This window comes from Protopterus annectens, chromosome 13.part0, assembly GCF_019279795.1.
Source record: "Protopterus annectens isolate FY-2018-M chromosome 13.part0, PAN1.0, whole genome shotgun sequence".
Classification (NCBI taxonomy): domain Eukaryota; kingdom Metazoa; phylum Chordata; order Ceratodontiformes; family Protopteridae; genus Protopterus; species Protopterus annectens.
The window spans coordinates 911090526-911103035 of NC_056747.1; the positions used below are offsets into that span (position 1 = coordinate 911090526).

The window sequence follows — 12510 nt, forward strand, 5'->3', positions numbered from 1 at the left end:
TCTGGGACTGGCAATAATTTTAAAAGGTATTCTACTTTTGGATCAGATGTACAGGGGTACAGCCTCCAAAATGGGAGATACAAGAGGCACAGCCCACTGAAAAATAGGTTTGGAGGAACATGCTTCTTCATCTGTCCCACAGCGGCATAACGGCAGAAGGACAGTGAAACTTGGGATGGTTTGCATGGGATACACAGCAGAGATATTTAGAAATATATCTATTTGATTTAACTCATCATATACTTTACTACTAATATAAGACTTTTTTTTAACTTTAAAGCCAAGTATGCAGGAATACTTGTAGAATGCGGGATATTTATTCTTACAGTGTTTAGCTAACTTGGATGCATCCAGGTCTTGTTGAAAATGGGTTCATCATGGATCAGTACATTACCTGGATCAACAGTAGCTATGTTTTCTAGAAAATGTACAATAAACAGTAAAATGTGTTTATATGGCACTATTTTCAGAACCTATACAGAACAGCCTCCTTTCATATTAAAATTTCGAAAGAAATGGAGCACTAAGAAGAACTAAGTCACATGACTCCCTGTGTATACATGATGACATAACACAATCTGGGATTACATTTTTTTTACATAACTTATTCATTCACACATGGCACTGCTGCAACTTTTATTCCAACTACCCAGTGACCAACCCAGCAATGGCCTGCTGATCCTATAAGAATCTCAGGGTCCCCCTTCACGTGTTACTTTTTACGTCATAGTCATATCTTCAATAAAAAGCACGGCCTAATACTTTGGTTAGTGTCATGTCAAAACCACTGCCCTGATAAGCTGCATCTTCATTTATGTCCATCTGCATCTTCCCCTAGCTTTTTTCCCATAAGGAACACAAGGGCTGCAAAAAAAAGAAGTTATGTACTTACCATAACATTCCATGTGAATTGTTCTCGCCTTCATGCTTACTGATTGGGGCCAAGTCAGCCAAATTGCAAAGCTTGATGTCTCCAAACAGCTCTAGGCCGAAACCCTATCCCATGATGCTCCTCTACTTCCCCTCAGATCTTGTTTGCTGCCAACTAGTAACATACACACAGAGTAAAAATACCATCCTCATATTTTAAGTAACTGGTGAAAGGAAAATTCCTCAGAAAGGACCAAAACAGGCTGAAAGAGCCAACTCTCGAACTTCCAGACACTGGTTGGGGGTAGGAGGGTGGGTTGTAAGAATGAAGGCGAGAAGAACAACTCGCATGGAATGTTATGGTAAGTACATAACTTCTTTATGTGAGGTTGTTCAATCTCGCCTTCATTCTTTACTGATGGGTAGCGTCCCCAGCACCACAACCTCGGGTGGCTCACAGGAGTACATGTCTAAGGACAGCAGAACCAAAGGAATCCCTGTCCCTAGAGGTCTTGTCTACTTTGTAATGAGTAATGAAGGTATGTGGCTGCCTCACAAATAGAATCTATTGATAGCCTGGCCGAAAAAGCTGTAGAAGTAGAGACAGCTCTAGTTGAGTGAGCTTTAACATTATTTTCTAAGAGAATATGTGCAGAACTATATATAAAAGATATGCAGTCCAAAAGCCACTTAGGTAAGGTAGGTTTGAAACTGCGGCACCTTGCTTGGAAACTGAAAATGATACAAAGAGCTGGTCAGATTGTCTATGGTCTTTTGTCCTGACTAAACAGAAACAAAGTTGTCTGTGAACATCAAGTTTATGAAGCATATACTCCAATTGATTAGTATGATTAGGAAAGAAAGCTGGCAATTCAGTGGTTTGATTAAGGTTGGATTCTGAGCAAACCTTTGGTAGGAAAGAAGGGTTTGTTCTGAGGGAAACTATCTTTGTGGAATATCAAATATGGATGCCTTACCGATAGGGCCTGTAATTCTGAAACTGCGCGCAGAGGTGATAGCCACTAGGAAAATAGTTTTCCACGAAAGGAATTTCAATTCACAGCGCTGGGTGGACTCTGCCCAATGCCATACTCTCAGGGCCTCTCAACATAGGGGATAAGAGCTGGTCCCTCCTTGTTTGTTTATATAGCAGACTACTGACATGTTGTCTGACTGAACTGCAATGGTCCCCAGAGGAAGAGAGTCTTGAAAGGACTTCAACACTAAGAGTACCGCTCTTATCTCTAGGATGTTGATATGCAAGTGAGCCTCGTGTTCTTGCCATGTACCTTGGATGTCCTTCCTTGATAACCCCCCCACCAGATCAGGGAGGCGTCCATGGTCACAGATGCAACTGGAGTAGAAAGAACAAAGGGACGTCCCATGGATACAGATTCAGATATCAGCCACCACCGAAGGTCCATATTGCAAGAATTGGTTATCTGAACCAGGTAATCCAAAGGTAATTCTTGAAAGCTACACTGTGTGAATAGTAGCCATTGAAGAATGCACATGTGCGACCTCACTAGAGGTATAGCTGCTGCCATGGTGCCCAACAGTCTGAAAATCGCAGATGCTGGTGTTCTGTGCTTTGAGAGAATGTCCAGAATCTGTTGTCAAAGGATAAGTATTCTCTCCAAAGGAAGTTTTAGGGACATGTTGATGGTGTCTAAGTCTGCTCCTATAAAGACGGTATGCTGCGACAGCAATAAGGCAGACTTTTCTGAATTTACTGTTATCCCCAGTTGAGAGCAGAGGTCTAAGGTAATGTCCCTTGCCTGTATGAGATGATGCCTGGTAGATGCGGTAAGGAGCCAGTCATCTAAATACGGAAACACCCAGATTCCTTGATGCCTCAAGTGAGCCATAACCACTGCCTTACATTTGGTAAACACTCTGGGGGCTGTAGTGAAACCAAAGAGCAGGGCTCGAAACTGCTAATGAATGGCCCCCAGCCGAAAGCACAGATGATCCCTGGATGGCCTGGCCATCTTTATATGGTAGTACGCATCAAGGAGATATATTGAGCACATCCAATTGTCTTTCCCTAAGAACGGGAGTATTGACTGAAGCGTGACCATCCAGAACTTTGTCTTTTCTACAGATTTGTCGAGTCTGCTGAGATCTAGTATCCGTCTCCAGTCCCCTGTTTTCTTTGGCACTAAAAAGAATCTTGAGTAAGTTCCTGATCCTTTCTGGTTTGCTGGGACTGGCTGGATGACTCTTTTTCTAGCAACGTTTGAATCTCTACTGTTGCTACATCCCGAAGACTGGGTGGAACGTCTGGGATCTTTCTTAATGGTTCTGGGCATGAGTGAAAGGGGATAATACAACCTCTGGATATTATACTTTGTATCCAGTTGTCTTTTGTGATTTTGTGCCAGGTGCCTAGATACAAAGATAAATGTCCTCCCTCCAAAGGCGGTCAGGTGGGCCTCCTTTCAGAAGAGCTGATAGGGCTTCCCATGGAACTGATTCCAGTCACCCTGGTTCTGCGGACCCCCTCTGCTGCGTGGGCATTTATTGCCCCCTCCTCTGCCCCGGGAAGGGGTTTCACCTTGTGTGTTCAAAAAGGCTCCTTGGGCTTTCCGGAACCATATTTTCCCACCCCACTGGCCTTTAGGGTAAGGTCTAGTAGGTGTGGAAAAATGGACTCCTATGGCAAGACAGTCTTTCTGTCTTGTACACATCTGGTGCGGTTCTCTAGCTTTAGGTCCAAAAAGTGAGGAACCATCGAACAGGGCATTCACAAAGGATGACTTGAAAGGTTCCGCAAAAGAACACAAGCGCATCCAGGAATGTCTCGAAGAGCTATTCCTGTACCTGCTGCCCTACTCGTCCCATCAGCTGCGTAAGATACGAGGCGCATGGAAGAGTTGACGATGGAATCAAGGGTAGCAAGATGAGATGTTACCTTGTTTGCTACCATATCAGCTACTGCACCCTGAAGAGCATCTCAGAGCTCTTTTAGGAGATCTCTTTGAAGCCTGGTAAAGTGAGTTAAATAGTTAAACGATCGAAGAGCAAATGTCATAGAACTGAACATGTGCTTGCCAAATCTGTCCATGATCCAAGACTCTCTATTAGGAGGATGGACAGACGTCAAGGTCTCTGACATCTCTTTTTTTAATGGCTGCCGCAACCACCATGGCATCAACAGGAATAGGTTTGGACAAAAAGGTCTTATGAGGTGCAAAAATATATTTGTTTGGTCTTCTAGGGACAGGTTCCATGGTATCTGGTGACTCACATGCCCTTCGAGATAAAAGATCCATCAACTCATCGAAGGTCGGAGATACCCAAGTGGTGGAGGGTCGGGACCCAAAAGCTTTCAGGAGCACCAATTCGTTATTGGAAGGGTTGACGGGCTGCCAGTCACCCCACTGCTTTAGGATCTCTAGGATATCTGCAAAAAATATATCCTCAGAGGGGGACCTTGGGGACCCTTCCGACTCCTCCAAATTGGTGTCGTATGTGACAGATTCCTGAGAGGAATCTACATGTTTCCTCTTACATGTCCGCTTCCTAGGGACCTCCTCAGTGGGGGCTTCTGGCAAGGTCCCGGAAGAGCAGGGTTCTCCCAAGGTGGCTTCCTGAGACTCTGGGTCCCTACACTTATGATGGATCTGTGGTGACGGAGAAGATTCCGGCACTTTAAGGGAGAAGGCCATCTGCTGAGAAGTTGTGACTGTCTGGGAGGACAAGACCCTCCTCATGGCATCGAAGGCACCATGGCTCCAATGCAAGGAAGCCCCCGGGTCCGAAGACAACAAGGACTCCTCCCGCACCAAAGCCGCCGGCTCAGATCCCAAGGTGGGAGCCGAGCTCATCCACGCCTAAGCCCCAAGGGGAGAGATGGAACCGAAGCATCGGTTTGACTCCCCTCCCCTGAACCGGCAGGTAAGTGTCAGCTCCCGGAGTCTGCAGCCGGGGCCGAAGACATCAGGATTGTCAGTGTTGAGAGGCCAAACATGGGTGTCAGTGACGACAGCTCCACAATCAACTGATCAGCTCCCCTCAGCTCTGAAGGCTCGACTCAAGTCGGAGGAGGAGGAACAGCAAGTACGGTAGATGACTTGATCGGTTCCGAAGCTGCCAGAGTTGAAGCTGATAAAATTTTTTGGTAGCGCTGGATTCTGTAATAATCTCCTTACCACTTGATCCGCATCCGAATCCGATAGTCAGGAAATTTGAGAGGAGGCCATGGAAGGAATAGGTGAACCCAGGATTGGAGACCTTAAGGTTGGAGATACTGGCTCCAAAACTGAAGACCGGCTCCTACCCTCTACCTGAACAGTTGGCTCCATTAACTGTGAAGCAGAGTCAGATACTTTTCTTGATACCTTCGGAGCTGAAAGGCTTTTCAGCTCCGAATCAGAGAGAGGAGAGAAGAAGAAGCAGGTTTTGGCTTTTCCTGAGGAGCAGAGTCCAAATCCGATTGAAAGGCAGACTTAAGGCCCCTTTCCACTAATTTCCTTTTCCTTTCTGCCAGAACCCTGGTACTAAATCCGTGGCACACAGAACATACTTCTTGATGATGGACCTCTCCTAGGCAATAAACACAGATGGTATGACCATCTGAGAGAGATATTTTTGGTTAAATTTTGGGCATTTTTTAAAGCCTGACTTTACCTTTTCTGACATGTTGAATCCAAGTATAATAAAATCCACTAGGAAACACCACAATGTCAATAAACAACTCAAGAACAATGAAAACTTTCTGTAAATCCACTGCTGGACAGGAATTTTAAGCCTAACTCGGCTGCAAAGAAAAAATTAAGTCTAACGGCTAAATTACTGGATCTCAGTCCAATTCAAAACCACTATACTATGCCAAACTTGGCTAGTTCAACAACTTTTCTTTAGACAATCAAAGGCTATTTATAAAGAAAATAAAGTGTAACTTTGGCTATAAATGAAAGTAATTAAGCCTAACCGGCTAGAAAGCTAAAAGTAAAGAGACTAGAGCCTGAACTTGGCTATGAAGGGATACGGTAAAAAGATGCCTGAGCAAGCACGAAAACGGCCTAATGCCAAAAAAGGAAACCACAATACATCCCCACAAAAACAGAGTAAAGTAAACACAAGTCTAACTTCGGCTAAAGGAAAAAAGTTTTCTCTGATGAAAAAAAAAAAAAAAGAGCCAATAAAGGAAATCTTTTTACTTATCTGACAAAAAACAGCCTGAGCTGAAGGAACATGCTCGATCTGTTGCAGCGGCAAACTAGATCTGGGGGAAGGAGAGGAGCATCATGGTATAGGGTTTCATCCTCAAGCTGTTTGGAGACCTCGAGCTTTGCAATTTGGCCGACTCGGAGCGAAGGATCAGCTCCGAACCCCATCAGTAAGAATGAAGGTGAGATTGAACAACTTCACATCAAGATTTAAACAGACTACCACTCTATATCACTGCCTTCCAAATCTTAACAATATTGCTACAAAAACATTACAGTCTCTGCTCTCAAATATGTCACTCGATGTCAGTGTATGAGGTGGTGATGCAAAAGGCAGCATACTTGTACACATTAGTGTTTGGCAAAGTCCATTTTCCATTGTATTTAATTTCATTTAGTCTCATTCCCTATAGTCCATGAAACCAACATTACTCCATCTATTTTCTTCACTTCTTCCTGTTTTGTGCACCATAATAAACCAAATTCTTTTATGTCCATATTTCTTTGCTCAAATTTTAACAAACTTTTCACCCTATTATGTTTACATATTTCTTTCCACAAATTAACTCTCACATTTCAAAAAACACATGCTCAGTACTCTCACTCCACATTTATTACATATTCTATTTTGCTTTTTCTTGTATGTCATATTTACCTTAGCCAGCAATTTTCTAACAGACAATCTCCATAAAAATCAATACATTCCTCAATCTTTTTATAGTTATTATAGCACATCATTATGGCTTTTCTCTTGCCTATTTCTAAATATTTCCATGGATCAATGTAATAAAATGCTTTCATAATATTTAAGCATCATTCCTATCACATATATATATATATTTATTTTCCATAACACCAATTTTGTTGTGGTACAGTTTCATTTCTTCACTTACAATGCTTTTACTTCTTTAACTTCCATTCCTTCCCACAATTCTCTGCATTTATAATATAGTAATTTCTAATATACTAATAATAATATAATCATGTCTATCAAGTTTTTATTTTCCTTCATAATTTCTTTCAAATACCTTATATAAAATTAAAGATACTGCATGTTTATTAATCCTAAACATCCTTGCTCTTCTTTCATATATAGAATCCATCTCTTGGCTGAATTCAGTCTAGAGCCCCATATAAAAGAAAATATACTTACCATTAGTTCCTTTTCATACTTCTTTGAGTACATTATCCCATTGTTGTTGTCTGTATTAATTTCTTCCAAATATTATTCCTAATATAGCTATATATTTTTCACTATACTCAATACCTCCTATCATACCATTAAAACCAAATCCTTTACTTTTCTCTTTATTTATACTTTAATAATTTTTTTTTATTTATACTTAACTTTTTCATTTACTTCTTCCATCCATACCTTATTTTTAACAATTAATACAATATCATCTAAATAATTATACATTATTGGTAATTGTACTCCATCATTTTGGACCCACTGCTACTTGACATTTTATTAATTTCCTTCACTGTTACATTCATAACTAATGAGAAAATTACACTACAATAACCTCAGTTAACTGGAACGCAAGCAACCGGAACACAAAAATTGAAATAAAAATGTGTTGCACTTAGGTTCATAGGTTCATACTAGGCTATCTGCCCTAGGGCATTTATAAGCCTAGCCAGAATGTGTTTGGCTTTCGCCACCCATTTTAAATGAATTTTGCTATGCCCTTTTTCGAGGTTAGTATACTGTGCCTCTGTCTAACAGTGACACAGAAGTAATACCCGGGGTAAACCTACGATCTCCCATCCATTCATCAAGATTCCTCTTGAAGAGAGTCAATGAGGGACTCTGCCTAACCTGGACTGGGATTTTATTCCAGAGTGAAGGGAGCCTCTGGGTTATGAATCTGTCCCTCCAGCATGTCCTATTTATTTCAGTGCTGAGGTTCAAGTCTCTCGAGCGCGTAGCTCGATGGGATTTGGATTTTCTGAGGTGCAGCATGTCCATTAATTCCGGGTTGGACATGGCTTTATATGTCAGGCACAGATCGCCTCTGAACAGGCGGTATGCCACTGAGTAGAGCTGGAGTTTCTTTAACCGGGCAGCATATGGCATCTGTTTGAGCCCTTTGATCCTCTTGGTGAGGTACTTTTGGGGTCTTTCCAGTTGCTGCAGGTATCTGGTAAGGTACATCCCAAAAGGGGCATTGTACTCAATTATGGGCCTGATGAGGGATGAGTATCCCTTCATGATTAGGTGGGCTATATAAAATGTTTTTCTAACCACTTTGGCCACGTGGTTGTCAGATGAGAGACTGCTATCAACTTGGGTCCCCAGGTCCCTAATTACTTCTTCTGTACTTAATGGATTACCACCTATGTGGTAATTTGTGGGCACTTTGTTTTTGCCAAAGGGGATGACTATACACTTTTTGACATTTAGCTTGAGGCCATGGCTCTGGCACCAGTTGTCTGTTTCTATGAGGCCCTTTTGGAGGATGCTTGTGTCGGCTGGAGAGTCGATTATGGCGCCCAGTTTGCAGTCATCTGCGAACTTGGTCAGCCACAGTCCTTCCGTGTTGGCCTGTACCTCCGAGAAATATATACCGAACAAGAGAGGTCCCAGGACTGAGCCTTGTGGGACACCACTTGTAACTGGTTTGAGTCTGACATGGCTCCAGCAATTCTAACCATGTGGGTTCTGTCCTTGAGCCAGTTTGCAATCCATCTAGTGACAAAGGGGTTTATATTTAAGCTGGTGAGCTTATCTATAATGCCCGAGTGGGGTATTGTATCGAAGGCTTTTGCGAGGTCCAGGTAGGCTGTGTGGACCACCTTCCCCTCGTCAATGGCCTTGGTGACTGTTTCAAAGAAATCAACCAGGTTTAAGAGGCAGGATCTGCCCTTAACAAAGCCGAACTGGGCAGGATCCAGTGTTTGTAGGTCCCCAATATCTTTATTTATGAGGTTCATGATAATCCTTTCCATAGCTTTGCAGACCAAGCTAGTCAGGCTTATGGGGCGATAGTTTCCAGGATCCGTTGAGGCACCACCTTTATGGAGAGGTACCACTGTTGCTGTACGCCACTCTTTGGGCACATATCCTGTAGTAAGGCTGAGATTGAACAGTAGTTTTATGTTTGGGTTTAGCTCTTCTTTTAGTTCATGTAGGATGCAGCCCGGGACACCATCTGGTCCCATTGATGCTGTGTTTTTTGCTTTGGAGAGGGCGGCTCTTACCTGGGCATCTGAGATGTCAGGGGGGCAGCACTCTGCTGGGATAGATATTTGCCCTTTTGGTGGGGAGTGGGGGGAGAAGTTTGAGCTGAACCTGTCAGCTAGGATGTTGGCAATGTCTGTGGGTCCGGTGTATTCTTTGTCATTTTTCCCCCCGCAGAAACACACGTTACGGTTTTAGACTTTTAAAAAGGAAGACAGGAATACATTCCCTCTCTCCCCAACCTGAGAACAAGTCAAACCAAAACAAACAGTGTAGGGTACAGTATTAGTCAGGTCTATTTTTAATAATAACTCTTAAGCTACCAGAAACTACAGTTATCTGGCATCTACCAATCCCCATGGATGCCGGTTAACTGAGAGTTTACTGTACTAGCTGTGCAGCCCTGCTTTATTCCACATTCTACTTTTATTTACATTTAGTTTCACAGTTCCTTTCATAAACAGATTTTATTACTTGTAATATTATTTTGATTACATTATATGCCTGCAAAATTCCCCATAACAATTTACATCTAATATTACCATAGGCTTTACTTACATCACCTATCATAACCTTCACTTCTACATTTTTATTTATGACATCGTCAGTTATTTCTCTTATTATCCATAATAACTCCCTACTTCCTTTTCTTTCGAATACATTTTGGACATATATTCTGTTTTTTGTAACCTTTTTGTTATTATTTTCATAATTTTATAATCCATATTATTCAATGTTACATGTCTCCAATTTTTTTATCTCCTCTTTATTTCTCTTTTTAAATATAAATTTTATAACGCCTGCACATATCTCTAATTCCAGTTTCTAATCATTCATTCACAACTTCTATAAAACATATTTTTACCACTCCGTTTCTTTATACACACCATATTCAATTCTATCCAGTCCTATTGCAGAATTTATGTTAATGTCTTTTAGAACTTCATTCAATTCTTTCATAGTTATTTTTTGTTCTAAATGCTCATTATCTTTAATTTTTCACATTTATAAATTTGTTCTATGTTTTCTTCTCTTCTAACAAATAATTCCAATACATATTCTTTAATTTTGTATATCTCCTTGCTGTTTTATTTGCTTCCTTCCATATTTAATTATATTATTTCTCCTCCTGTTATTATTTGACTCAAATATGGTGATACCTCTTTTCTTTCCTTGTAAACAATATTTGTTTATATAAGTTATTAATTTTAATTTGATTCAATTTTATATATTTCTCTTTTTCATAAAAGGAATGTTTAAGTCTCTGAATGTTTCTTGACTTAATATCTTATATCTCTCTCTTTTTCTTTTCTTCCTTATACATTCTAAAAACACTTTACGTTTCTCTTTAAAATTAAGCCACCAAACAGTCCAGTTCTCAAACTGTCTCATATTCGTATGATTTTTCCATAATTCCATAAGTTCTTTATGGTCTTCTAAATCAAATTACTTTTCATTAATTCTATTTATTCGTTAATTCTATTTATTCATTTCCCTATTCTTATATACTAATTTTCCTGTACTTTAACCCATATAGCCACATGATCTGAAAATCCAGCATATTTAATTCCTTTGTTTTTAACTTTTAAACTATAAGATATTAAAAAAATAATCAATTTCTGTCCTAATTTCATTCCTTTTGTATGTCCAGTGATTATTCTCCCATACACTTAACTTTCCACTTCTCATAATTTCTTTAACCATTTTAAACATCACAATTGCTCTTATTTTCTTAAAATTACAATTAAAATCAGCCAACAGTATAATATCCATATTTACACAAACACATTCAAGAATATTTTTAAACATTATTTCTCTTTTTTGTTACATATAAAGCTATAATTCTATAAACATTTTTTCCATCTCAAGTCTATTACAGTAATTCGTCTTGGTTCCACTATGGTTACATCTAATATATTAATGCTTTCTAGACATAATATACATATACCTGAGCACATTTCTTTCCCCATGTTCCAAACTACTGCACCATTCCAAAGTTTTTCAGATTGTGTTCTTTCTTTCTCTGTTAAGTATCCGATATCTTCTAAAACAGTATGTGCATCTACTGCAGCACACCGCTGTACTTGCCTATTCTCCTAAGATTTGTCATACTATTCACATTTAAAGCTAACATTGTCAGCTTTTAATAATAGTTAGCATAATAAAATGTTTATCCTTTTCCTTTCTTATTTTCTCTAAGCATTATATTTTTAAATTTTCTTTTCCTTTCTTTAACTCTTTTCCCTATCGAATTTTTCTTACTGTACACCATAACTCTCAACCTGGAAACATCAAAATCTGGACAAGGCCCATGAAAAATAGGTACAAATCTGTACGCTGTTTAACATAATATTTGCATATATAATTATGTACCCCACCCACTCCAATGGAATTGTGGGATACCAACTTTCAAACTCAAACTAAGGAACAGACAACCAAAATACGGCACCAGAGTCCCCCCTGCAGCCATTCTAATGCCCCATTACCTAACTATTTCACCCCATTTACCATAAACACTAATGTGTGCATAGTAAGCTTTACTTCTACAATGACTATTTGGATTTTATTTTTACACATTACAGCACAATACACAAACACTAATAGACATCTACTAAACAAGGCAATACGGTCTCGCAATGAAAACAGACTTGGCATTAAAACTTCTCTGCCCTTAAAACTCACATTCATTAAAACAGCATTGAAACCCACACCACATCCAAAGAAACTGCATCTAGCCAGTGGTGGATAAAGATTAACTTTAGTCTGTTTTCAAATCATTGGCCCCTTGCACACAAGAAACATACATGTGTTGTTTGATACAGCTTCCTGACTTTATTAAATTATATTCCTTGTATAATACAGCACACTTGTTAAGAGCGCATTTTAAATGTATTGTTTGAACATTTTTCCAGTACGCAATGAAACAAAATGCATGAACCAATAATGACAAAACTGCCCAATTCAGAACATTGCCATCATAAAAGTCTACTTCCAATCCACACCCACACAATGTACTTCATAATTACTGTAACTGAGGTATATAACTTTGCACTTAAATACACTGGAAATCAGCTGCCATTTCTCTTCAGTCTTTTGGACTCACTAGAGTCCTTCACGCATTTTCTCTGCCACCCTCATTCAAGTCGTAATGAGATTTGAACAGATAAGGCAGAAGTCACAATATAGTCCTCAGAAAGTCATTCACTTAAATTGGGTTATTAGAGATTACCCCTCAGTAGTACCTTCAAATGGTCAGTTGTGATCAGTGTACCAAGTAAACAA

The 12510-nt window shown here is 39.9% G+C and overlaps 1 protein-coding gene across 2 annotated transcripts in view; it reads right to left on the reverse strand.

Annotated features, from left to right (window-relative positions):
- RUNDC1 (RUN domain containing 1) overlaps positions 1 to 12510 on the reverse strand; it is a 492478-nt gene that overhangs the window by 227832 nt on the left and 252136 nt on the right. The gene's annotated exons all lie outside the window — the stretch shown is intronic.